Source organism: Aethalodelphis obliquidens, unplaced genomic scaffold (genome assembly GCF_003676395.1).
Source record: "Aethalodelphis obliquidens isolate GAN/ISIS:26980383/991018 unplaced genomic scaffold, ASM367639v1 scaffold1, whole genome shotgun sequence".
In the NCBI taxonomy this organism is placed as follows: Eukaryota; Metazoa; Chordata; class Mammalia; order Artiodactyla; family Delphinidae; genus Aethalodelphis; species Aethalodelphis obliquidens.
Genome location: NW_020837945.1, coordinates 62,750,508 through 62,777,929, shown reverse-complemented (window position 1 = coordinate 62,777,929; position 27,422 = coordinate 62,750,508). Strand labels below are relative to the sequence as shown.

At 36.2% G+C, this 27,422-nt stretch overlaps 1 long non-coding RNA gene across 1 annotated transcript; it reads right to left on the bottom strand.

Moving 5' to 3' along the window:
• Positions 1-25,902, bottom strand: LOC113619889 (uncharacterized). The gene is made up of 4 exons (XR_003432588.1): positions 25,892-25,902; positions 23,785-23,793; positions 20,121-20,132; positions 1-119 (listed from the first exon to the last, which is right to left on the bottom strand). It is a non-coding gene; the product is annotated as an uncharacterized LOC113619889 (long non-coding RNA).
• Positions 25,903-27,422: the final 1,520 nt, after the last annotated feature.

Sequence of the window (27,422 nt, the reverse complement as noted above, 5' to 3'; positions counted from 1 at the left end):
TAAATTTTAGGATTATTTTTACTAGCTTTGTGTAAAATGTCATGTGTATTCTGATAGAGATCACACCAAATCTGTAGATTGCTTTTGGTAGTATAGCCATTTTAACAATATTAATTCTTCTAATTCAAGAGCATGAGATATCTTTCCATTTCTTTCATCATCTTCAATTTCCTTTATCAATGTTTTATAGTTCTCAGCATGTAAACGTCACCTCCTTAGTCAGGTTTATTCCTAGGTTTTTTTCCAACACAATTTTAAACAGGATTTTTTTTTTAAACTTTCTGATATTTTATTGTTAATGTAAAGAAATGCAACAGATTTTCTGTATATTAATCTTGTATCCTGCTACCTTGCTGAATTTATTTATCAGCCCTAGTAGGTTTTGTGTGGAGTCTTTAGGGTTTCCTATATAGAGTATCATGTCATCTGCATATTATGACAATTTTACCTCTTCCCTTCCAATTTGGATACCTTTTATTTCTTTTTCTTGTCTGATTGCTGTGGCTAGGACTTCCAATACTATGTTGAATAGAAGTGGTGAGAGTGAGCAGCCTTGTCTTTTCCCTGAATTTAGCAGGAAGCATTTCAGCTTTTCACGATTGAGTATTATACTGGCTGTGGGTTTGTCATAAATGGCTTTTATTATATTGAAATATGTTTTCTCTATGACCACTTTGCTGAGAGTTGTTATCATAGATGGATGTTGAATTTTGTCTAATTATTTTCCTATGTCTATTGAAATGATCATATGGTTTTTGTCTTTCCTTTTGTTAATGTGGTATGTCACATTGATTGATTTATGTACGTTGAATCATCCTCGTGACCCTGGAATGAATCCAACTTGGTCATGGTGTATGATGCTTTTTATGTATTGTTGGATTCAATTTGCTAATATTTTGTTGAGGATTTTTGCATCTATATTCATCAAAGATATTAGTCTGTAATTTTATTTAGTGTCTTCATCAGATTTTGGTATCAGAATGATGGTGGCTTCGTAGAATTAATGTGGGAGTGTTCCTGCCTCTTCAATTTTTTTGGAATAGTTTGAGAAGGATAGGCGTAAGTTGTTCTTTGTATATTTGGTAGAATTCTTCAGTGAAGTCAGCTGATCTTGGACTTTTGTTTGCAGGGAGTTTTTTAATTGCAGATTCTATTTCACTTCTAGTAATCAGTCTGTTCAGATTATTTGTTTCTTCTTGACTCAGGTTTGGAAGGCTGTATGTTCCTAGAAGTTTGTCCATTTCTTCTAGATTGTCCAATTTGTTGGCATATAACTGTTCATAGTATTCTCTCATGATTTTTTGTATTTCTGTGGTGTCGGTTGTTATTTTGCCTCTTATACTTCTTATTGTGTTTATTTGGGTCTTCTCTCCTTCCTTCTTGGTGAGCCTGGCTAGGGGTTTGTCAATTTTGTTTATGTTTTCAAAAAACCAGTTCTTGATTTTATTGACCTTTTTCTATTGTTTTTTAATCTCTAGCTTATTTATTCCCTCTCTGATGTTTATTATTTCCTTCTTTCTGCTGACTTTGGGTTCTGTTTGTTCTTTTTTCTGATTCTTTTAGGTAGTAGGTTAGGTTGTTTATTTGAGATTTTTCTCAAGGTCTGTGTCACTCTGAACTTTCCTCTTAGAACTGCTTTGCTGAATCCCATAGACTTTGTAAGGTTGTGTTTTCATTTTTGTTTATCTCAAGCTATTTTCTGATTTCTTTGATTTCATCATTGACCCATTGGTCTTTTATTAGCATGTTGTTCTTTTCCCATTTTTCTTTCTGTGCTTGGTTTCTAGTTTCATAAAATTGTGGTCAGAAAAGATGCTTGAAATCATTTCTATCCTCAAAAATTTGTTGAAGCTTGTTTTATGACATAGTATATGGTCTATCCTAATTAAAAATTTTTTGTGTATTGTTTTTTTTTTAGAAATTTTACTTAATCTTTACAACAGTCCTAGAATGAAAGGAAGGAATGCCCATAAAACATATAGAATAAAAGACAAAAGTCTATTTTCTGTATTATAAAGCAGTTCTTTTCCCCTTTAGATGATATTTACTATTTATTGAAAGCAACAAAATATGTTTAACTTTTCTAAGATTTTCAATCATGCATTTACTTTGCAAGGCGATTCACAGCTATTTTCTCCCTATTCTAAGTGAGAGATGTGGATAGAAGGTATATTATATTCTTCCACAAAACAAGCATATTTGATTTCTTTTCCAGCAGCTTAATCTATCATTCTATAAAATTGTTTTCTATGATTTGTTTTTACCCTTTCATTTTCTCTATGATTTTTTTTTTAATTTAACCAAAGCCTCATACTTCATCAGATTTCCTCGGTTTTTTCCTAATGTTCTTTATTCTGTTTCAGGATTTTATCCAGGAATATCACATGACATTTAGTGATCAGGGCTCCTTAGGCTCTTCTTGGTTGTGACTGTTTTCTTACATTTTCCTTGTTTCTGATGACTTTGATAATTTTGAGCATTATAGGTTAGGTATTTTGGAGAATATCTGGCATGTAGGAATTTTTTGTTTTTCCCATGATTACACTGAGATAATGTGTTTGGGGGAGAAGACCACAGAACTAAAGTGCCATTCTCATTACATTAAATGAAAGGGACACTCTAGCAATATGACTTATCACTGTTGATGTTAACCTTGACCACCTGGATTGAGGCAGTGTTTGTCAGGTCTCTCCTTGGTAAAGTTACCCGTTTTCTCTCACTTTATGTACTGTAGTTTTTGAAGAAAGTCATTACATGCAGCCCATACTGAAGTGTGAATTTATACTCCTTAAAGGTGAGGTATCTACATAAGTCAGAATTGTTCTGCACAGGAGGTTTGTCTATTCTCCCATTTATTTATATATTCAGTCATTTATTTATATCAGGATGATCTCATGCATATTCCCTTTTTACTTTGGGTTATAATATAGTAATGCTTTATTTGTTGCTCAAATTTTTCCAGCTTTGATTATTGGGAACTTTTTAGTTGGATCCTATATTCCTTTGACATACTAACAAACATGGTGAGGTTTTTGGGTTTTGTTTGTTTGTTTATTCGTGTTCTGAATATTTTCTTATTTTTTTGTAGCACAACGTGGTCCAGGTTCATCTTGTATAGTTTCAATCCTTTCATAAAATCAGCTCTTTTTCCAAGGAATCTTGATTATTTGTTTATTTATTTTTAGTTGGAGAATGGCATTAGAAACCAAGATCTGGGTGCTAGGTGTGCTTTCTTGCAAAATTCTTGCTGGGTTATGTTTTCCTAGGTAATTTTCATTTTTTCCATTTAGCAAATTATTGGAATAAACTTGTTTGTAATATGTTCATATAATGTCTGTGTGATCTATAGTGATGTCACTGTTATCATTTGATATTGGTTATTTGGGCATTCTTTCTTTTTCCTTGAATAGCTTTGATAAGGGTATATAAATAATATTCTTTTCAAAGAAACAACTATTGGTTCTGTTGAACCCATTTATTGCATGTCTCTTCTTTTTTTTTTTTTTTTTTACGGTACGCGGGTCTCTCACCGTTGTGGCCTCTCCCGTTGCGGAGCACAGGCTCCGGACACGCAGGCTCAGCGGCCATGGCTCACGGGCCTAGCCGCTCCACGGCATGTGGGATCTACCCAGACCAGGGCACGAACCCGTGTCCCCTGCATCGGCAGGCGGACTCTCAACCACTGCGCCACCAGGGAAGCCCTATTGCATGTCTCTTTTCTATTTTTTTCTTAAACTTTGGTTCTTTATTATTATCTTCTCCCTATTTATTTGAGTTTAATTTGCCATTCTTTTTAAATAACCTTTTGAGTTAAATGGGTAGAAAATTAGTATTTAGTTTTTCTATATTTCTAATTATTGGACTTAAGTTTATACACTTCTCTCTGAGCAGAACTTTAGCTGTATTTCACAAGTTTTGATATGTTATACTTTCATTATTTTTTAGTTCCAAATGTTCTCTAAATCCCACTATAATTTTTTTGATCAATGAGTTATTTAGAAATTCAGTGATAAACATCCAAACATATGAGGGTTATCCAGTTATCTTCTTGTTGATTTCTAGTTTAAGTTCACTGTAATCAGAGACAACAGTCTATGATTTCAATAATTTGATACTTGGTGCTTTTTAGACTATTTCCTTTATAGCCCAGGGTATGGCCAATTGTGGTTGATATGCCATATACACATGAAAAGAATATGTATTCTACAGTTGTTTTATACAGTAGTCTGTATAGGTCAATTAGATCAAGTTTGTTAAATGAGGTAACACAGACAAAATAGTTTTAGAAAAATAGTAGGTATATCACCTCAGATATATAGCAGCAGCACTTGTTTTTCTACATTTTTGTAACATATAACTTTAACTTTGGTAGGAAACTGTTTAAAAAAATAATTTCTAGGCATGCTATGAGAATTTGGCAAAGTGGAATTAAGGCATTAACTTTAGTCATTGTATGCAAATTACTTAGCTCTATGAGGCCCAAGCAAAGTGAACCAACGTCTTTTTTTAAGTCTCCACACCCTTTTTCTTTCTTTTTTTACCCCCTACTTTCATGGCTGCCAAGAGCTGCCTTTTTTAAGTATAGATATTGGGCTGACTATTATATGAACCAATTATACTGGTTTCACCCCTTGCCCTCTTGGGGTTTATAAGCCAGAGAGTACCTTTTAAGTATCCTTATACTTTATGTAGGTGAGGATTTAAATGCAATTCAGATATAAATCCAAAGTATATTATTACCTAGTGGAATATAAAGTGCTATTAATGCCATAAAAAAAAAAAAAAAGAATGGAAGGAAGGATGAACATGAAGTAACATATTCATACTATGAGATAAAATTTGCAGGTAAGAAAAGGAGGGGGCTGAATACATTTGCAGAAAAATAAATGAAATACGTTAGCTTAAAATTGAGTTAGAAGTATAGAGAGTCAGGGGCAACCTCAGTCATTGCCCACCTGTGGGAGGAAGAGAATGGGGATGGAACAGTGTAAATAAAGACAAAGTAAGTGAGTGATGTGTAAGGGCCGTAGGAGGGAGTCAGAGTCATGAGTTGGGAAAAGAAGGAAAAAAGGTGAGAAAGATTGCTAAAATTTGTATGATCAGTAGAGTACTTAAGCCTGTGACTTTCTGAATAATGGCTAAATTCAAGGAAAATCGTACAGGAAGGAACAGAAGAATTTGCCTTTCAGGTTATTTCCTGTTTTGTTTTCAATCTATTGATCTTTCACTTGAAGAACTTGTAGCAAAAGGTTCCTTTTAAAAACACACACAGTGTGCGAAAGTGTGCTGCAGTCAGAAAGGAGGGAAGAGAATATTCATGCTTTATATGTGCCCTAACAGTGTTCAAAAGCAATTTATTCAATTACAAGACAAGAAGAATAATTTATGCCTTTAAAAACTCAAACAGCTGGAAGAAACAGCGTGAATGTGCTGACACGTCCTGAGCTTCTGATTAATGAGTGATTCAGGTATTTCAGGAATAAAAGACGGTGTTTTCAATGGTTGTTCTAAGAGAAATTCTTTTTTAACAGAAGCATTAAATCTCAGTACCATAATATTTAAATAATCTCTTGACTTTCCATTTCTATGTACTTATGATTCCAACCTCTATATCCATATACTATAATCAATAATTTGGCAGATGTGATTTTTGGTCTTTAAGATAAGTTTCTGTGTTGAAATATTGAGGTATGTGTTGTGGGGTGGCTGTATATGTGCACAGTTTTGAGCTATATCTGTGGCACTCTTATTTTCTTGTTTTGCAAAGCTGTCCGTATGCAGGCAAAAAGGCTGATGACTTTTATGTTATTATTTCTTTCTATTAATTAGAAAAATCCTTCCCCCCTTTGTCTGTTGCAGTGTTTCTCTCTTATTCCCTGGAGATTAATGGGGTCAGATCAGCAAACACAGACGATTCTGCAGCAGGGATGCCAGATTCATTTTCAGGATTCAGTTTTCAGCCAGCATATTGGTTCTACCTGCTGCTTAGTGTTACAGTTATTATTGAATTTAGCAGATGGAAGGGGAGAGTTTTAAACTTGGGAACACAGATGGAGAGCAGACTTCAGAGGATTATTCTAGAGTTTAGAGAAAAGTTGTTTCACTCCGAAACAAATCCTTAGAACTAAAGTGATTAAGTCTCTATGCCTAGACATAGAGAAAATGCACACAATTAAAACCACTCAGCCATCCAAGAAATGTGTTCTGACCAATGGTTTCAGGTTATCCAACAAGAATCAAAACTAACAAACTGGGGCTTCCCTGGTGGCGCAGTGGTTGAGAGTCCACCTGCCGATGCAGGGGACACGGGTTCGTGCCCCGGTCAGGGAAGATCCTACATGCCGCGGAGCGGCTGGGCCCGTGAGCCATGGCCGCTGAGCCTGCGCGTCCAGAGCCTGTGCTCCGCAACAGGAGAGGCCACAACAGTGAGAGGCCCGCGTACCAAAAAAACAAAACAAAACAAAAAAACTGAAGGCTAGCTTTTTTTTCCTAGCTTAAAAAAAAAAAAAAAATTAAATCTTGTTTTAGCAGTAACAGCAAAAGTAAGTAAAGAGATTTTCATTGGTATAGCTTATCGAGATTTGGAGGAACAATGTAACATGGGAAAAGGTATTAGATGCTTCTTAAAGGTTTCATAGGTTAGTATTTAGGGAATTTACAACTATTTATAATATGGCCAAAAGTCCAGCAGATTCAGAAAACTTATCTCCTAGGAAATGACTCACATTAATCAGACTCATAAGAGAATGAGCTATAAAGACAGAATACGAGTTTACTAATTTTCTTTGAGAAATGTAGGTGTATCATAAGAATTGAAATATTCAAGTAATCTCTATGTATGGAGAGCAATTTAGAAAAACAAGTCATAACCAGATTGTAACAATTACAGAATTTTTTCCACACAGAAAATTTTTGTCCCTGGGAAGAATATCTTGGAAATTTGTGGAATAAACCCCATAGTTATTTCCACAATGGAGATGACCTTGCTGATGCAACTGTTAAAATCCCTTTTAACTGAGGAGTAGAGCAGCCATATAGATAGCTGATTCTGGAGCCAGACTGCCTAGATGTGAGTCCCACTGTGCTATTTACTAGCTGTGTGAGCCTGGGAAAGTTTCTTAACCTATCTGAGCCTCAGTTATAGTTATTTCATTTAGAGATTAATAATACTACCTGTATCATAGGTTTATTATAAATATTAAGTGAGTTAATATTTTTCTGAAAAAAGACTAGAACTATCCTGTAAGTAAACACTATGTGTTTGCTAAATATATATTATATATATGTTATTATATATGTGTGTATATATATATATATATATATATATATATATATATAATACATATGTATGATATGCTCTAAAGAGTAATCTTCTAAAGTTATTTCCTGAATTCAAGTTTTAAAGCTTTGCTTCAGGGACTTCCCTAGTGGTGCAGTGGTTAAGAATCCGCCTGCCAATGCAGGGGACATGGGTTCAATCCCTGGCCTGGGAAGATCCCACATGCTGTGGAGCAACTAAGCCCATGTGCCACAATTACTGAGCCTGCGTTCTAGAGCCTGTGAGCCACAACTACTGAGCCTGCGTGCCACAACTACTGAAGCCCATGTGCCTAGAGCTCATGCTCCACAACAAGAGAAGCCACCATAATGAGAAGCCCATGCACAGCAACGAAGAGTCCCCCCCACTCGCCCCAACTAGAGAAAGCCTGCGCGCAGCAACGAAGAACCAATGCAGCCAAAAATAAATAAATAAATGGATAAACCTTTGCTTCATTATTTCATTGGATAAGACCTTGGAGAAGACCTCTCTAGCCCAGTTATCACATCTCTAAATGAGAATATGAGCAAGGGTACCTTAGAGGGTTGTTTTGAAGATTAAATGACTTATGCATGTGAAACACTAGGAAAGTGCCTGGCACACAGCAGATATCTAATAAATATAAGTAATTATTATTCTGCTCCTCCTGGACTATACTTAGAAATACTATATCAATTTATTTTCCTTTCCTAGTTCTAAATTTTTACAGTGTACGCACCAATCTCATTTAATTCTTTTGCTCTTTCAGTAGATATCTTGTAGACCTTGAAGACACTTGGACTTCAAATGTTTCCTCTTTTATTGCTTGTTCCTGTGTTTTAGGTGCTAACATTTATAGAGCTTTATCTGCATGTGTGTGTGCCCCTGAAATAAAGTTTCTACAGCCATCATTTCCACATATCTCTGTGATATACGTACTTCCTCATACTTAACTGATAAAAATTTTAAGGACTAGAGGAGATAAGAAATTTGTTCAAACTCTAGCAGCTAGAACTCAAGCCCAAGACTTTTAGACCCTGTGTATTTGTTCTTGCCTACCACTCTATGGCAGGAAGCCTCACAGGATCTCCCATGTACTGATGACACTGACATGCAGTAAAAATTACTGTGTAATTAACGTGGAAGTGTTAGAGACCCCAGTAATGCATATGAATCAAAAATTGCAGATAAAATAAACTTCATCAGTAAAGCAAGGTGAGGTTCAAGTAAGTACAAAGTCCAGATTGAAAAATAATTTAAAATTCCAGTATTGCTTTCTAGCATTATAAATGTTTTAATCAAAGATATAAACTGGCACAGATTGTCAATGTATGGCCAGTTCATGAAAGTATACCAAAAAAGTATGCCACTCACAGCAAACTTACATAGTTTTATAAACAATAAACTTAAATGATTTTTTTCAAGCAAGAAGCAATTATATTTTAGTACTAAAGATAGTTTTAATTTAATACAAAAAGTAAAAGCATCTTACATTATTGCAGACTTTAAATTAGTCTGTTCATTTTAGTTCAGTTCAATTTGATTTGATTCTATTTGATACAATTCAAGTCAATATATATTTATGGAATATTATTATGTATGAGGCATTATGCATGAGCTAAACATAATTAGTTTTTATTTTATATGTGTTTGGTTAAGGCACACATAAAAGGAAAGAATGAAGCATTTTATTTTGTTGGCTTTATCTTGTAAAAAATGTTAAAAGTTCTTAACAGGCCCTTTTTTCAAATTTAAAATATAAAACTTTTAAAAGAAAGTATCTTATAAACATGCTTCTGTTTTATATCATCATCTCTTAAAGGATAAAGCAGACAAGGATGAGGAAAGGAGGCAAAGAGACTCAGAGTTAGGTACACATTACTATCAATATAACCAGTGGCTAGCTAGTGACATACTTTCTTTGGTGAAAACAATGTCCCAGATTTGTAAGGTTGCTGATTTCCCTCCTGTCCTGGCCAAATTCAGTCCACTAATGATTTAACAACCAACTTGTGAAGTACCTAAATATTTAACAAATGACTTTTAGGAGCCATTTCAAGTAAGAGCAGGCTCCAGTGCACCATTACTGCAACCCTATGTGTTTCCTTGGTGGAGGCAAATTTGGCCATTATTGTGTGTTTTCTCTATTAGACTGTAAAATCCCCAAAACAGTATTTGTATGTACCATGCATAGCTTTGCAGCTTCCCACACCTGGCCCAGTGCCTAGGGTAGATTAGACTCAGGAAATACTTTGGAATGAATTTTGTTTACTCTGTGTCCCTCCCCACCCCATACCAGAGGATTCTCCTCACAAGCCTCTTCAGGAAAGAGGCCTAACTACATAATCCTTCATTCTTTGGATGTCTGTATTATAAAAAGAGAACCCTGACAATCATTGGTAATAATATCTACCCACATTTATTCGATTCAAGTATTTTAATTTAGGTACTTCCCCAGTGTGGCAAGAATAATGGTAAATTCTACATATACAAAGATGAAAGCTATCAAGAACTCATGAAGGAACACAGTCCAGCCAGAAAGAAAGACAAACACGGACAGTGGAGTGTGATAGGGCTATCACACTTACAGGGAGCACACAGGGCTATGCACACAGGGCTATGGAAGCATGCACACAGGGCTATGGAAACGGATGGCTCTAGCTCGACCAATGCAGGATGATACCAAATTGTTTCTTTTAGTTCTTCCATGCCTAGTGCTGTGCTTTCCGATGATAGTGCTGTGCTTGGTTAATATTCACAGATTAAGTGACTGACTTTTCACCCACTTTATCTCAGTGAAGTTCTGTCTCTTTAAAATAACAAGAGATAAAACTTCACTGAGATAGTGTTGTGGAGAAAAGAATATATCTTCTTATATCTATGAGCTCAGATCTTGTTGGAAAATGACTTAAAACCCAGAAAAAAAACCAAAAAAACCCCGTGAGTTTAGAGTAGAGCCTGATCACACCATCCAGCTTTACCAAGTACTTCTGTAGTTGATACCCAAATGAAATGATTGCCATTCTTGAAAGTACCGAGGCTTATCGAATAAAAAGGACTTCATTAGCATTCAAATATGTGGCCATTAGCTGCAGAGCTAGAAGAAAGACTTGGCAGTTTTTCTCTTATTTTATTGAGCAAATTTAAGGAAATGTTTGGCCCGTCCTAGAATAAAATTTTATAAGCAGAAAAGTTATAATGTTCCCTGGATTTGCAACCGTATGGTCAGTCCACTCAAGGTGGCTGTTCTCTTGCCCTCTGTACTTCCCCTGCCCCAACGGCGCCTGCTTCACCTGCGGCCTACTCACTGACTGAAATTCCTAGGTACTTGCTCCAGGCCCCAGCTGGTGATTGTTCTTATCAAAGGGGCTGTGAGGGGCGTGCCCCTCTGCTGGTTTCCCTGGTAACTGATGAACCAACCAGAGGTCAATTCCCCCATAATTGGCAATCTCCCCTTCCCTCGGAGGAAAGCCGGCCGCCATGTTCAGCCCACCATCTCCTGCACACGGTGGGGTATTGCTCCAGAACGTTGCTTCAGACAGGTAAGCTCCACCATCCATTAAACCATTGATGTCTCTGTCGCTGACTCTTTCTTTGGTCTTAAAGCTGGGCAAATGCAGGTCAGTAGCAACCATATTAGTAGTCTTGTCCACATCTCTTCCCACAGTGAACACCTGTAAGACAGGTCTTAAATTTTACTTACTTAATGGCTTTTTTGTCTAGCTGGAGGCCAAATGATTTTTAACTTTCAACCAGAGATATATTAATTATGCTCTCAGCTCCTGGTGGAACCGTGCTACCTGAAGGACCCACTAGGCTGAGGGGCCTCTCATTCTTAGACAAAACAGAGCCTCCTCCCTATTCAGACCCTGGCTTCCCCCCTGTTTAGATGAGCATCAGCTGAGGCACCTCCGTGCCCACGTGCATGTCGTATTCCAATCTGATCTCATTGACTCTCCCACTGGCCGCACTTGGCCAAATGCAAGAACAATTTCATACCCACTTGCTTAAAAGCAGCGTTTTGAAAATTACTACTAGCTATTACGATCAGATATAATGTGGTCCTTTATCCCCATTCACGTTTAAAATGCTACTCAACCATCACAGAATTTACAGAAGATGGGCAGAGGGAAAGGGGAACTTGACAGAAATTAAATCGAAGAAACAAAAAGGCCTGAATCCTGCAGCTACCTCTGTTAGGGGGAAAACCAAAGAGAGCAAGTTCCTTTTAAAACCAGGCAACGGGGCTCATGGCTTAACGCTACGAACTCTCAGCCCATGGATGAGATCCAGCTGACTTATAAAATGCATTCTGTTCAGCTTGCAGTCCTGTTGTTTCTCAAATGGCCTTCCCTGGCATGAGCTGAGGCTGGGAAGGGAAGCCACGTGTAAACACTGGGTGGGGCCAACAGAATAAGCCTGCATGTGAGCAGCTGCAAACAATCCATTTTAATTCCAAGTCTGTTTAAGGACCGTGGGTGTTATCGTTCGGGAGGTGGAAGTGAAAGTGGAATTGGATTTGGCAGGCGTGTATTTTCCTGTGGACTGTGCTCAGTTCTTCTAATCATAGTTATTATGAATGTTCCTTTCCAATTTATTCCTCTTGTCACTTTGCGCTTTCATGTTCTCCCCACCATCTGCTAGTCAAGGGTACGGAGAGTAGTTTTTGATCCTATAAATAATAAGGTGGAAAGGTGATTACTATTGAGCTGTATAAACACACGCACACAAGTCTGCCTGGCTTCTGCCCTGCAGAGCTAAACAATTGCGGACATTTGACAAAGGTTAGAATTATCTGAAGTGTGCGCGGACCTTGGTTGTAATCATGTAATTTTCCAAATACAAATGTCTGAGTGTATCATGGAATTATCTTCAGCTATGTGACCTTGGGCACCTGCCTCCATTCTCTGGGCCTCAGTCTTTCCTTCAGCAAACCAGGAATAATTCCTAAGGTCCTTTCAGATATGCCATTATTACTTTTATCGTTCATTTATTAGCAGGTCGTCTTTATAATAGTGCTTGAAGTGGGAATGAAGTACAGGACTAGAAAACAAAAGGATATTTGATTATTTAAATTCAATTTCAACCTTTTTCCTGCAGCCTCTGTCCTGTGTGTCAGCCCACTAATTCTGGGCACCTTTTTTTATTCCATCCTTTAATTCACTGCCCCTAGTCTAGTCTTTCTGACCCCTCCCATTCTTAACCTCTGGAAACACGTGTGTATGTTAGATTGGGGTATGGATTACACCATAATGAAATTCATGTGGTGGTGGGGACCATTTCTTTACCTTTTATTCTCTGAAAACTCTGTTTTAGCTGAGATATTAAAGTGCAGTTGTTATATGGATGAGTTTTCAAGGCTTTTGAAAAAGTTTCCCCAGTGTGAAGGGTATTAGTAGCTCTGGTATCCTGGCCAAAGTCCAAATGAGTAATTACATTCTTCCCTGCTAAATCTTTCCTGTAGTTTTAATTGGAGATGGCATTCTTTATTTCTTTACCTCTACTGGTATCTATTATTCCTGAGCATCTGTTAAAACTTTGCTGCATTTCACTCCAGTGGCGAATTCTTTGCAGTAGTTATCCTAGTATTAAATGGCCTCTTTAAATACACCCCATTTGCAGTTTATGTGTGGGCGTGAGCAGGTGTGAGTAGAGACTTAAATACAATGATTTATAAAGTGCCTTTGGATCCTGGATGGAAAGGGCAATTTAGACCTGGGTTATCAGCAGTATGTGAAAAACATGCTTCTGTAAACCGGTTACTAATTACGCAATTACCTCCAGTGGCACAAGGAAAAAATGTGATGCTTTTCAGCAAATTCGAGATTTAAGTAAATAATTCTTGGCGACAAATGATTAATTGTATTAAGTAGTCTTTACTAGATGCAATTTAGAGTAAATCATTTTCTAGAATAACAACAACAACAACCAAAACAAAAAAACCCAAACCTAAAAGAGCATGATAAAATAATTGTAATCTGTAATAAATTTGTCTCCCTAGAAGGAATTTTATATAAAGAAAAATATTTGCTTATTATTTTTCTTTCTAGAAGAGCATTTGTGTACTTTAACTGTACACGGAAACTGTATAAGGAAAGCTGTTACCTACTAGTAGGGTCAGGTGACAGTTTTTGCAGTTAGATGATATTCTCCTGGATCTTATAAACAAAGGTACTCCTAATAGAGGTAATTTGGGGACTGATATTAGCTCTGATTTAAGGACAGTTGCACCAAAGGGACAAATAAAGGCATATGCCACTACTGTCGTAAAACAGTTCTTCCTGGCATGGTAAAAACTAATCTGTAATTCTTCAGTTTGGGGATCCAGAATTTTTACAGTGATGCTCCAGTTCATAAATCTACTAGTTAGTTCTTATAAATGTCCAGCAGAAGTGGGGACACAGTAGACACCATGGAGGGTGCATTAGACTCTCTGCTAAGTTTGGGGGACTCAGGGTTGTGATTTTTCCCCCAGCTCTTGATAAATAAGAAATATAGGAAACCCAAATCACTAGTGTCTTCTCGCCAATGGAGACAGAAATATTGGTGCTGTTTTCCTGTACCATAAAGGCTGCAGTATATTAAGATGGGAAACATTTTACTCTGGCTTTATAAGAGATTTAAGTATGCCCTGCAAGGTCATGGTTCTCTGGCAAAATGAAGTATCTATACACCTCAGTGAGCCCAAATGACAGACAGTCTGGTGAAATAAATCCAAAAATCATCTCCTCTGAGGAGACTGTCATATTCATCGTTTGCCTAGACCAAAAGGAAGCCTGTGGCCCTGCCTACTTTTAAAAAATAAATGATGTCTATCTAATCTTACCAATCAATACATATCATAAAATGATTCATTGGGCTGTAGTGACCAGGAGTGATTGTGGAAACAACTGAGATTGATGACTTGGCTATATCCCAACCCACTGTTCTCTTCAGTGGAGGGCCTAATATAATATCCAGAATGATGTGAACATTCCTAGTACTATTACTGTGTTACTAAAGTTGAAAATATGAGCAGCCAGTGGGGAGGGACAGGAGAGAGTATCTTTGGTAGAATTAGCTGAACCCTCACTTGGCACCTAGTGAAAATAAATCTGATTCCATTACTTACCCTTTTGACTTTCTCCAAGATCTGAAGGTGTTGAAAGCCCCAGCTAAGTGTCCTATTCCACAGAAAACATTTTTGTATTTGCATAATATTTTCAGAGATGCTCAGCTCATCCTGAGCCTGAAGGGATACGGATGTCCTCTGCATATTTTATGTTGCTTTCATTTTCTACAAAGACTTGGTCTAAATTGCAAGATGGAAATGGATATACAGTGGGTGGTTGTCATGGGCAGTTAGCAGGTCTTTCTGTGATGTATAAAGTAGGAAAATCCCAAACGTAACTTGTCTTATTTGAGTTATAGTGGTCTTGAAAATTATCAACGTTTGAACTGAAGAAGGAATTTGTTTTCCTTATATGTGTTCCTTCTGGACTCTTTAACTTATTCTTTGTAAGTGTAGATAATTGCATATAAAGAGACTCTTCACATTTCATAGATAGGTTTATTCCAGATTTTTTTATACTGAGTTTATGGTTAATAGGTCAGTCAACATTATGCTTTAAGTTTCCCTTACAGTCTGTTCAAATCCCAGTTGTCCTCTTACTACCGGTTTATTCATTTATTCATTCAGCAAATATTCATTCTTTGCTGGGTAAGTGCCAGGAACTAATGATACCAAGAAAAATAAAGCATAATCCCTATTCTCAATTGTGTTTCTGTCCACGTTCTGCCTGGTATTGGTATTTTAGTAGACCATCACTTTAAAAAACCACTTTTCCTATGAGATGTGAATGTAATGAAATTAACAATGAATTTTTCATGAATTAATTCTGAACTAGATCTAAGATACAGGATTAGGAGGTAATTCAAGTTATTTTTCTTTCAAATAAAATGTAAAATCAAGATAATCATTTATAGCCATGTAAGAGTCCATGATATTTGGCTTTGAACTGTTTGTTTCCTACCACTTCCCTTTGAGAAATTATATTTCACTTTTCTATATTTTCTTACAGATTCAATTAGAAAACCTTCAATTTCTACTCTTCCCTTTTGTACAGAGTTGCTTTTGTTGTCTGTTAAACAGTAATCATAATGTACTCAAAATGTCCCCATTTCAGTTACTAGTAAAGGGATCCTAGTATACAGAACTCAAAAAGTGCTTCTCAGGGGCTTCCCTGGTGGCGCAGTGGTTGAGAGTCCACCTGCCGATGCAGGGGACTCGGGTTCGTGCCCTGGTCCGGGAAGATCCCACATGCCGCGAAGCGGCTGGGCGCGTGAGCCATGGCCGCTGAGCCTGCGCGTCCGGAGCCTGTGCTCTGCGGCGGGAGAGGCCACAACGGTGAGAGGCCCGCGTACCGCAAAAAAAAAAAAAAAAAAAGTGCTTCTCAGAACCTGCGAGATATCTGATGATATATTAATTATGATGAACTGAGGGTATAACTCTCTGCTTATATAAGGGACTCAATGTAGTGCTTTTCCCTTGATTTCAGAAATGAAATATGAAATTTATATATCAATTCTTCAAACACTGCCATCATTACACCAGTTTCCTACATGGGTTACCTATTCCAGATTAATGTAAATTCCTCAACCCAGCAGTGAAGATACTCCTTCATAGTTTCTTTTGATCCTGTACAGTCTCTGTGACAGTCAGTATGGCCTTTGCCTTTCACAACACTATATCCGTCTATATATTTAGCTGGAAGTGCTTTTTAAAATTTTCTCTGCCTATTCAATTTCTTTTTTTCTTTTCTTTTTTTTGGGGGGTGGGAAGTAAGATCCAGCTCAAATCTCACCTAAGTCTTTCCTTAATTTTCTTATGCCACAGTGATCCTTCCCTTGTAATCAATTGTTTCAGCAGTCTGACCCCATCAACCTAGGAAAAAATTCCCTTATACCTGGAGCTTTGGAACTATTCTCTAGTTTCTTTATACTTTATTCACTCTTATTTATTTGTTTATTCATTCTTTTATTTGTTCATCCATCCATCTATCAATTATTCAATGAATGCTTAGCATGTACCAGACTTTCTGCTAGATTCTGGGAAAACAGAAAGAAAGAAAAACAAAAGAAAAAGGAGAAACAGAGCTTAGCTTATGCTCTGAAGAACTATATAGTCTAAGGGGGGGCACAGGAAGTAAATATTCCCACCATGCCCTACCTCAGCCCCAATTCACCCAAAGGATAGAAAACAATTCCATTGGTAACACTGGCTCTCTGTGGTAAAGTTCCCCAGGGATGATGTTAGTGGTCATAGTGGCAGCAATGGTGATATGGTGGTGACGGTGGTGATAGTGTAAGTTGTGCTCCATCAATTGGGACTTCGAAATGAACTGCAAACTATGTTCTCTCTTGCCCTATAGTCCTAAGCAACTGAAGTTACAGAATAGTGGGGGCATTACCTTGTTACTCTGAGGTATTTGTGTCCGTGTGTGTGGCTTTAAAGTAGTTCCCCATATTATTCTGGCTGGTGTGGAAGTTGGATGGGGCTTGTTACTAAGGGAAGGGACATACATAAAGGAAGGTACACATTATTAGAGTTACATATGATTTCCTTTTTATCTCCACTGGAACAAAAGAAAAATGATACAAGATATTCACAGAATTCTTTGGAAATGTATAGAAGCAGCACCTATCTCAAAGTGCAGGCGTGATATGACTCAGTATCGGGGAAGAGCGATCATTTGAGCTTACTCCAGGTGAATGAATAGGAGTTCACCAAGCACATAAGAGAAAGAGGATTAAAGGGGAAGTTGTTACAAGTGGAAGTATTGTCATTAGTAGAAGCTTGATCGTTGGTGTAAATCAACAAATTGTAGGATTGCAGGTCTTTGCTTATGACTTGACAATAGGATGTAAGTTAAAAAAGTGAAGAGCCAATTAGGGGAAAATTGTGAAAGGTTTAAATGTTATGTAAAGCATTTAGGATATTATTTAGGAAGTCACTGAAGAATTTTAAGTATGGGTTGGTCAGCCATGAGTTTTGGAAAAATCATTGTGAAGGCAAAATAGAGCATGGATTAAGGGTGAGGGCAGAGAAACCAGTGAGATGCTCTATAAGTTATCGCATCATTTCCTACTGAGCTGAACTAAGAAAGAAGTCTTGGGATAGGGAGAAGGAAATGGATTTGAAAGGTAACTGGTGTTTGGTGACTTATTGAACATGAGCATGAGGTGATAAAGGAGTCTGGGATAATTCCCAGGGTTTCCTCTTGGTCCTCAGAGGTCTGTGAGTGGTGCTATTAAGCAAGCTAGGTAATTCACAAACGTGAGTCTGTTTGGGTGATTTCGGGGCATCTATTCTCTCCCCAACCAGAATGTAATATTCTCAAGGTCAGGGACCTTTTCTTTCATTTCTTTTATTCTAGCCACTGTGTGGTACCTACACAAGTTGTATTAACATTAATTGCTGAATAGAATAAAGAAGCACAGATGAGCCATTAGCATTTTACTGAGAGGTACAGTGAAGCATAGGAAATAGTTAAGAGAACCACATATATATTGGCATTAAACATGCATTACATTTGCATACAATTTGAGTAAATCTCTCAAAATAGTTTCATTTTTCATGTCCATTTTAAATATTCAAAGTCTATTATTGATGTCTTTTAAAGGAGCCAATATCCATAATAGACAAAATGTCAGTAGCATGCTAAGGACAAGAAGGGGCAAACCTACTAGCATTTATTCATATTCAGATAACTCCCAAAGGGCTATTTACTCCTCTTCCTAAAGGTTATTTGTTATACTTGTAATTAACACAACATTAGTTGGAGTTTAACAATGATCTGGTGAAATTCTCTCTCTCCTGCCTCAGAAAACCTCGGCAGTAGTTAGTAAAGTTCAGTTACTGGCAACCTAATCATGGAAGGGCTTAGAGAAAGCATATTTAGCAAGGAGAATATAAGATTGTACCCTCCTGTCAAATTACGGACATCTTATTCTTCCATTTTGTTTTAATATATCTAGAAGGAGCTGGACACCTATTGGGAGGATTCTCGGCAGTGAATGCAAGTTAAAAGGGAAGAGTGGGGCTTCCCTGGTGGCGCAGTGGTTGAGAGTCCGCCTGCCGATGCAGGGGACACGGGTTCGTGCCGCGGAGCGGCTGGGCCCGTGAGCCATAGCCGCTGAGCCTGCGCGTCCAGAGCCTGTGCTCCGCAACGGGAGAGGCCACAACAGCGAGAGGCCCGCGTACCGCAAAAAAAAATAAATAAATAAAAAAGGAAGAGTGGTTTCCAATGGCCCCTCCTACTTATGCCAGTCTGGCAACATTGTAGTCACCCATAGAGCTCACCAAAAGACAGATTCGCAATCTGCATCACTGGAGATTCTCTCTGTACAGCTGAGGGAGGGTTTTGACATGTGCAGTTTAAACACTGAGGCAGAGCCAGGATTGAGAATCATTGAAATAAATTACCTTAGAGGGCTCTTTGTACCTAGTATTTTCAGGATTTTTCGCAATACCTGCTTGCCGTGGAGCAGTGAAGAGACCTGACTGTGACTGACTCCTCACCAAACCTGAGAAGGACTCTGGGGCCTAAACACATGGAATTATTGAGTATAATCTAGATCATGCACTGAGCCTCTGGGACTCAGAGATGGGCCATCTGGATTCCAAAAACTCAAGGACCCTCTCATCTGACCATAGTAACACTAAGTAGAAATCTTGAGCTTCTTGAGCCAAGCTTAGGCCTTATTTTTAACTAGCATGTTATATATAAAATACTTACACTTGTCTAATCATATTTGAGCTCTTTTTATATAACTGCCAAATATTCAGTTTCTTTCCTTCTTCCACCCTCCCTTCCTCCTCTCCTCCCTTCCTCCTGTCATTTCCTTTCTTCTGTCAAAATTCAGAGAGCTTTCCTTGATATGAGGTGTTTATTGAGCAAGAAGGAAACTATTCAAAAACAGGGAGACTTCCAACCTAAAGTGGTTGAGAAGCTTGGCTCTCAGTAGCTATCGCTCAGTTCATAAAGCATGAATGAGAAAGTACATTTGTTGTTGTTTGTGTGTGTGTGTTTTAATGGTTGGTTACTAGAAACTTACATTCCTTTTCTCTGAGTAAGCTTACTTGCTTGTAGCTGATTATCTAAGAACTGTAAGGTCATGCTGACATGCAGAAAACATTTCAGGGAAATAGGGCAGTTTTACGTTTTGGTTACTTGAGTGTTTGATCCAGGGGTATGTTCAAACTGTGGCTTCCACTTTGGTTTTTCTTAACACTTCCTTAACAACAGGAGCAGAATATTGAGTTAGTCCCATATCTCATATTGTGGTCCACTTTCAACCTTGATCTGTGCATGGCCACTCTCTGATTTATTTTTTTCCCATTACTCATTTCCCTTATTCCTACCCAGACATAATCAGCTGTGCTAATATGCTAGGTATGTATTCTTAAATATGTGTCTGTCTTTGTTCAATAAATAATGCTGGTTTTTTGGGTCATTTTACATAAATGATGTGCTAAAAAGTCTGTTTCTTATTTTCCTCTGAGTATAATTTTTAGGATCTACTCATTCCATTGTATTTACATTTAATTTGTTTCTTCTCATAACTGCATTGTATTCTGTTGGATGACTCCAATGCATTTTTCTTATGTGTTCTCGCTTTTATGAATGTTTGGATTGGCTTCAGTTTTTGCACTGACATAAACAATAGTGATACAGACATTCTTGTTCAGATCTCTTCCTAGATCTGTGAAAAAGTTTCTCCAGATATATGTCCAGGAGTTGCTGTGTCAGAGGCTATATGTTTAATTAATTGCTCTAAGTACTGCCAAGTTGCTCTCCATTACATTATACTAGTTTACACTCCCACCAGCAATGCTTGGGATTCCCTATTTCCCACTTCCTGCTCACTCCACACTTGGAATCATTCAGATTTAAATTTTGCCAATTTCCATTTTCCACATTTTTCTCATTTTGGAAGAGTTTGCATGTGTTTTCGTACTGTTTTTTAACCATTTAGGGTTCATCCCTCATCCATTTTTCTTATGGGCTCCCTGTCTTTCTTCTTGTTGATTTTAAAGAGTTCTTTGCTTAAGCAGAATATTAATCATGTGTCATTTTATATAGAAAAATGATCTCCCAATCTTTCACTTGTTAACTATACCAATGGCACTCTTCATTAAATGAAAGTTTCAAAAATTTTTTTGTTGTACTCAAAACCATTCATTTTTTTATCGAATTGTTTTTCTTTGGTGATCTTATTTAGAAAGCCTTTCTCCATCCTTAAGACATATTCCCCTCCATTTTCTCCATTTAGCTTTATATGTTTACCTCTTATTTTTAGGATTTTAACACATTTTGAGTCAATTTTTCAACGTGATATGGGAGAGAAATCTAGGTTTATTTTTCTCCATATTTGTGGACTAGTTTTCTTAACACTCATCTACTAAAAATTAGTCCTTTTCCCACTGATATGTAGAACCACCTTTATAATACTTCACAATTCATATACTTAAGAACTTTCTTTTCTGTTGCAGAGGTGTATCTCTGTTTCTTCATCAGTACAATACTGCCTTTTCGGTGCTTTTCATTATGTGATAGGAGAATGTCCCTCTTTGCTCTTCATTATCAAAAATTGGCCTTATTTACTTTATTTTTTACCCTTTGGTGTGTGTGTGTGTGTGTGTGTGTGTGTGTGTGTGTGTGTGTGTATGGTTTGCTAGGTTCTGCAAAATATCATTATAATTTTCTTGTTGGGATTTTATTTAATTTATAGAATAAATATTTTTAATAAATATTTTTAATATACTCATGGATTTGATTAGCTAAGTAGAATTTTCTTATGTATGTTCAAAATTTTAATGGGCCTATAATTTCCATTTGTTGTACTGTTCTTATTTAATACTTTGAATTTGAATAAACCAAGTTACCATTTTCCTATTTTGTAAAATAATTTTTTTAATTTAAGAATTATCTCTTGAAATTTTAGGAAGATTTATCTATAAAATCACCTGGGCCTAGGTTTTTTTTGTTTTCTGGGGGGGTTTTTTTGGAAGAAAATCTTTGATTACCATGTTATGTAATTATTTATCTATTAAATTTTCTATTCTTGCCTTGATTTATAAATTTCTTTTCTGATATACTTTTTGTTTAGATTTGGAAATTTCTTATATAATAGTCCTTTATAAACATTTTATTATTTTTCTCATTCTCTGTTGTGTCTTTTTCTCACTTTCCATCAGTGGCATATTCTCTCTGTTTCTCTCTCTCACTTATTGTGAAAAGTCTCTGTATTTTATTATTTTTCTCAGAAAACCAGGTTTTTGGTTTTATTACCTCTTTTCACTTCAATAATTTCTGTTCTAATATTTTCTTTATTTTTGTATTTACTAAATTCTTGACTTTAAATGTTTAGCTCATTTGTTTTTCAATATTTTTTGTTTTCAGATAAAGCACTTAAAGCTACAAATTTCTCTCTGTTACAAGTTATCTGTGCCCAATGATTTTGAATGTACATGAAAAAGCCACTTAAGTATTTTTTAATTTATCTTAAGATTTTATTTTTCTTCTATCTTACTTTTTATTTTTTATACAATTTTAAAGGTTACTTTCCATTTACAGTTATTACAAAATATTGGCTCTATTCCCCGTGTTGTACAGTACATCTTATATCCAGGAGTTTGTACCTCCCACTCCCCCACTCCTTTGTTGCCCCCCTACCCCCCCACTGGTAACCACTAGTTCTCTATATGTCTGTGAGTCATCTTCTTTTTTGTTATATTCACTAGTTTGTTGTATTTTTTAGATTCCACATATAATTGATATCAGACAGTATTTGTATTTCTCTGAGTTATTTTACTTAGCATAATGCCCTCCAAGTCCATCTATGTTGCCGCAAATGACAAAATTTCATTCTTCTTTATGGCTGAGTAGTTTAAAAAAGAAAATCTGTAATTGGTGAAAACTCAAAATCTTTTTCTTTTCCTCTTTTTTTTTTTTATCTTCAGCCAAAGACTTGTTTAGAAATATCAGTGACTTTTTTGTCATTACCAGACAAACTGTGGCATCTTAGCTCTACCTTTTAAGAATAATTTCTGATTTTATTGTATTTTTGTCAGAGAATATTGCCTTAATGATAAATCTTTGGAATTCATTTATGCTTTCTTTCATTAGTATATAGTCAGTTTTTATGAATATTCTATATGTACTTGAAAAGAATATGTATCTGTCGGTTATAGGAGGTGAAGTTCTATATTTGTCTATTTAAATCAAACTATTCAAATCATGTTCTTAATATATTGCATATCTTTCCTCATTTTTTTCTTTTGTCTGCTTTTTCGGTTGGTTCTGGGAAGTGTAGTTTAAATCTAAATATTTGATTTATATAATTCTCTTCAGTCAGTTGTTGGTTTATATATTTTAGGACTGTATGGTTAGGTGTATATATATTCATTCTTGTTTTATCTTTCTGATATATTTTATATAATTTCTTTTTGATTGGCTCATATATTCATTTGCATAAAATACCTGTATCTCCAAAGTCAAAAGCCTTTATTATCTCTTTCCCCTCCTTAGCACTATTGCTATAACAGTTTCATAGCTAGGTATTAGCAAGGCCAACCAATATGAATAACTATCCCTAGCTTTTTCTCCCTACTTCCCAGTATTCCTGTGCTTCCTAAGTCAAGTAGTAGATTATGCGTATGTGTATGAATCAATGAGTACTGAATTGTCCCTGCTAATGAGCACCTCACTCCCACATTCTGAGTAGAGTGGAAAAGAGAGGGTTTTCCCCCAACTAAAAATGGAGGAAGATGCTAGCCCCTGGAAGGTCTCATTGTTTGAAGGGGGGTTGTAGGGCATGGGCTAATGGATATCAAGTATAAGCGTAGGCACGTGGCACATGCATGTTGCTTCATTTTTTCTACACCTTTTCCAAAATAGGGAAGGAATGGAGGTTCAGTGAAAAAACTGCATTTACCCCATCTCACAGAGCCAGTTAAGTGATGGAAGTGAAATAGAAACATTGGTCATTCTGATTCTCAAGTTCACATTCTTTGAATCAAGCCAAACTGCCATTCTGACATTCTATATTAAGGAAATTTGAGGTAAGGGAGTACCTTTTATCTCAGGATTCTCTAGGAATTGAAAGTCAGGGTGAAAATATCCTGGTTTTATACTTTGGTCTGTAGAGGGATAGGATGACTCTACAAAAAGAAATACGAGGGAGATGGGATTGCTTTTAAAGAAACTCAGCACTGTTGACCAGCCTAGCACAGCGTTACTGAATGTCTTTCAAGGTTTTTCTTTAAAAAAAAAATGTAACAGAGAAATTCAAATTGTTAAAGTTAATTTGCAGGATTAAATTGCCATTTGTCAATAGCAATGTAATTTGTATTATAAATTACAGGACTGTAGCTTTCAGGCATATTTTATCAATATGTTTCCAATGATTTAATAACAATATTTCTCAAAAAGAAGCCAAGCCACTTTTTTCCTCTTTTTAAATGAACATGTTCAGAGGGTTTTCATCAGCATGCTAGCCAACTCTGCAAAATTTCTAGTAAATAAATTATCACCAGGAGGCTCAAAATCCATTACCATAAAAAAAGCCATTTTTCCCTCCCTAATCGATTGCCCACTGTGCAACTGCTAATGGGACCATACACACATGTTGTGCAGAGGGAATTCATTTTCAGGTTCTCTCTCTTTTCTAGAATTTATTTTACAAAGAATTTCTCACTGAACTCATAAATTAGTCAATGCGTAAAATGAACACTTCAGCTTCCATCAGGAGAAACATTAAGGTGGTGCAACTAGAGAATTTTCCAAGCTGGTTCCCAAGGAAATGGAGGTTGCACTAGGTGCTTTGCAAACACTACGGCACCTTCCTTCCTGAGAGAGCCAGCCCTTTCCTGGCTCCCAACAATATTATAGTTTGTCTGCTTATGTATCCTTATGGACACACACATTTCCTATATGTGCTGATAGGTATTCCATGTGACAAGGGCACTGAGCAATATTGGCCTTTGAACTTAGAAGTTTGAAAGTCATCTTGGGGCAACTAGATCCATTTTACCAAGTCATCTCAGTTCATTCCCACAATCCCACATTTTACCTCCAGTTCCACTCTTCTTTCTTTTACAAATGATATTGCAGTTGTATAAATTCCAATTCATAGCCTTCTATAAGCCCAGAGCCTTGGCTGTCAAATCAGCCTTGCCTATGCACAGTATAGCTAATCTTAGTGACTAAAATAAGGCAATTGATATGGGAAGAACCTAGCCTGCCAAATTTTATCCCAACTGAGAGCTATTAAATCTGATACTTTATTTAGAAATTATTTATTTTGGCCACTCTGGTTGCCTTCCCTCAACAGCTTAGAATTCTGAAGCTAGAAGCTGACATAAATTCAATTATTTAATCACCTTCAGTTCACAGATGGTTTGTCTTGATAAAGGTGGTACTCTAGTAAGAAGTAAAGTCTGGAATCTAGTCTAAATTTCCTGATTCTTTATTTTTGAAATGAAATTACCCATTTTGAGGAACATTTCAGTGATAGTGGAGTTCAACCATCCTGAGAAGGAGATAACTGCAAATACTGGTGTGAAATGAGGGTAGATAGGAGAAAGCAGGCCAGGAATGGGGAAACAAGGAACATTTAAAGGGGTTTGGAAAATAGAAAGTTATAGTGGGAATACATAGTGGATTTAGTAATTTATCTATGTGTTCAGACCCTGCTCTGCCTATCAACATATATGCTATGCTTAAGATGTTTTTAAAGTTCTCTGATAGTAACTTTTTTTTTTTTTTTTTCTCCTTCTCTCCTTAGGTAAGTTGCCTTTCCTGCTTTTAAAACTCTATTGTTCCAGAAAAAGTCATGTGTATGGGGCAGTAGTCATAACTACTGTATTATGGCTTCTCGACTTTTCATCTTCAGGTAACAACTTCTCTTTGCGTATTTTTATTTGGCTAGAGACCTGATTTCACAGAGTTCAGAGTTTTCATTTATTTAAGAATCTGATGGTTTAATCCTTATGCAAGCCAAATGATCATTTGGAGACCGTTATACAAGGATTACAATGTTGGTTTATATATTTCTGTTTACTGCTCAGTTTCTTGTGAGTTTCTCGCTGGGTGTTGTCTGACAGATCTTGATGAGTTCTCAAAAACTAAATGAGACTCCTCCTAACACTTGGTCATGCAAAATGGTGTTATGCAAATTTTTCAGAAGAGCAACAGAGTTCATTTCTCTATACCAAAGTTATACAGCTATGGTATCATTGTGATTTTCATTCATCAGTATACTGTCTTAGATGCGTGCTGACTCATCAGAAATTCTTATATGATTATGATCTGGCATAAATATAGGTAACGCATTTTAGAAATCCTTTTTCTCTTCTTTGTAAATCTTAAGTTAAATTATCCTTTCTGAGGGTCTCCTGTTGATTATTTCACTATGCTTTCATAAATATAAGATTTAAGGATATATAGGTAGGTAGGTAGATAAAGAAAAAAAGAATAAAAGGATAGAGAGGGGAGGAAAGAAGGAAGGGAGGGAAGAAAGGAAGAAAGAAAACATATTTACTTGAATAACTATCAAGGAATAGAACTGTGGCTATTATTAAAATATCATAAAAATCACAGTGTGAAGGATGGAGATTTATAATTTGTATGGATTTTTTTTTTTTTTTTTTACCACTGGAGAGTGTTAATGCCCTGTTATTTGCTCTAATGTGTCATATCCTAAACAAACTAAAATATTCACAGCAGTTTTTCTAAGTACAGAACCCCCAAACACATTTTGTTAGGGGAGAAAAAGAGAGAGAGAGAGACAGAGAGAGAGAGAGAGAGAGAGAGAGAGAGAGTGTGTGTGTGTGTGTGTGTATTGAGACAGGATCCAATCAAATCGGAATCTTAAATGGAGTTAACTGAACAATTTCTGTCTCGAAAATAGCCACAGATCCTTAACAGTTTGAAAATAAGTAGCTGTAGTGGGATTTATGGTATTAAAGCTTTGGTCTAATTACAAACATTAATTTTCTTTAGTAGCACTGCTATAGCAACTCTATAGCTAGAGGGTCTCAGGAAAGACCCAAATTATATATCTTAGAAATGCTTTCCTCAGTTATTAACACCTTGCATTATTGGAACTTTAAGATTATTTTATATTCAAAGGGCATTTCATCAACTACATAGTTTGTTTGCTCTTTTAAAAAGTTTTTAACTGTTTAAGATAGTGAAATTTCTCCATGTGTAGGTTTTTCACTTTATTCCCTCCTTCTCAGATACTACCTCAAGTTTCCTTTGTGCTAGGTTTTTAACACCACAGGAGAACACATTTTTAAAATACATATTTTCATTGATATTTTCAAAAATAAATTATAGTTGCTTTGGGAACTTTAACAGAGTTTTCTGACTCCTGTGTAATTGTCATCTCAGTCTTATACATTAGCATATTTTTGCATCTAATTGTATAAACAAATGCAAAACTCCATAATAATGCAGTCTTGAGTGGCAAATCTAAAACCATAGAAGTTAGGTAATTCCTAAACATAAGCTACCTTGGGATAAGAATGGAATATATCACTATATATATTATAACAGATATACACATATGAAATAAAATAGCTAAAATTGTCAGTGGTTAACATTATTTCAAGTTACTAAACAAATATAGTTTTTATTCCTCTTCATATAGACTGGTTAAATTACACATTAAAAATAAACTTAGCTGTAGACCCTCTTTTTATCAGGAAGGTCCAAGTCAATAATCATTTAATAAACATCTCTTTATTATTGGGAACTATGTTAAATACTGTTGAGAATAGATAGATGAACAAAATAAAGAGGTTCCCATGTAGCCCTTAATAGAGTGGTGAAGATAAGCAAAGTCCGATATAAAAATAATATAATGTAGAATACATAATATATATATATATATAAACCCAAAACTAGTGTTATAAATGCAAGAAAAAATAATATTTTGGATTGGGAATTAAGAGAAAACTTTATGAAAGGATTACTTGTGAGGCAGGGTTGGAAAATGGATAGAAATTTGATGAAGGTAGTTTAGAATCACACTAGATAGAAAACCCCATGAGCAAGACCCAGGAGAGGAAAGGTCA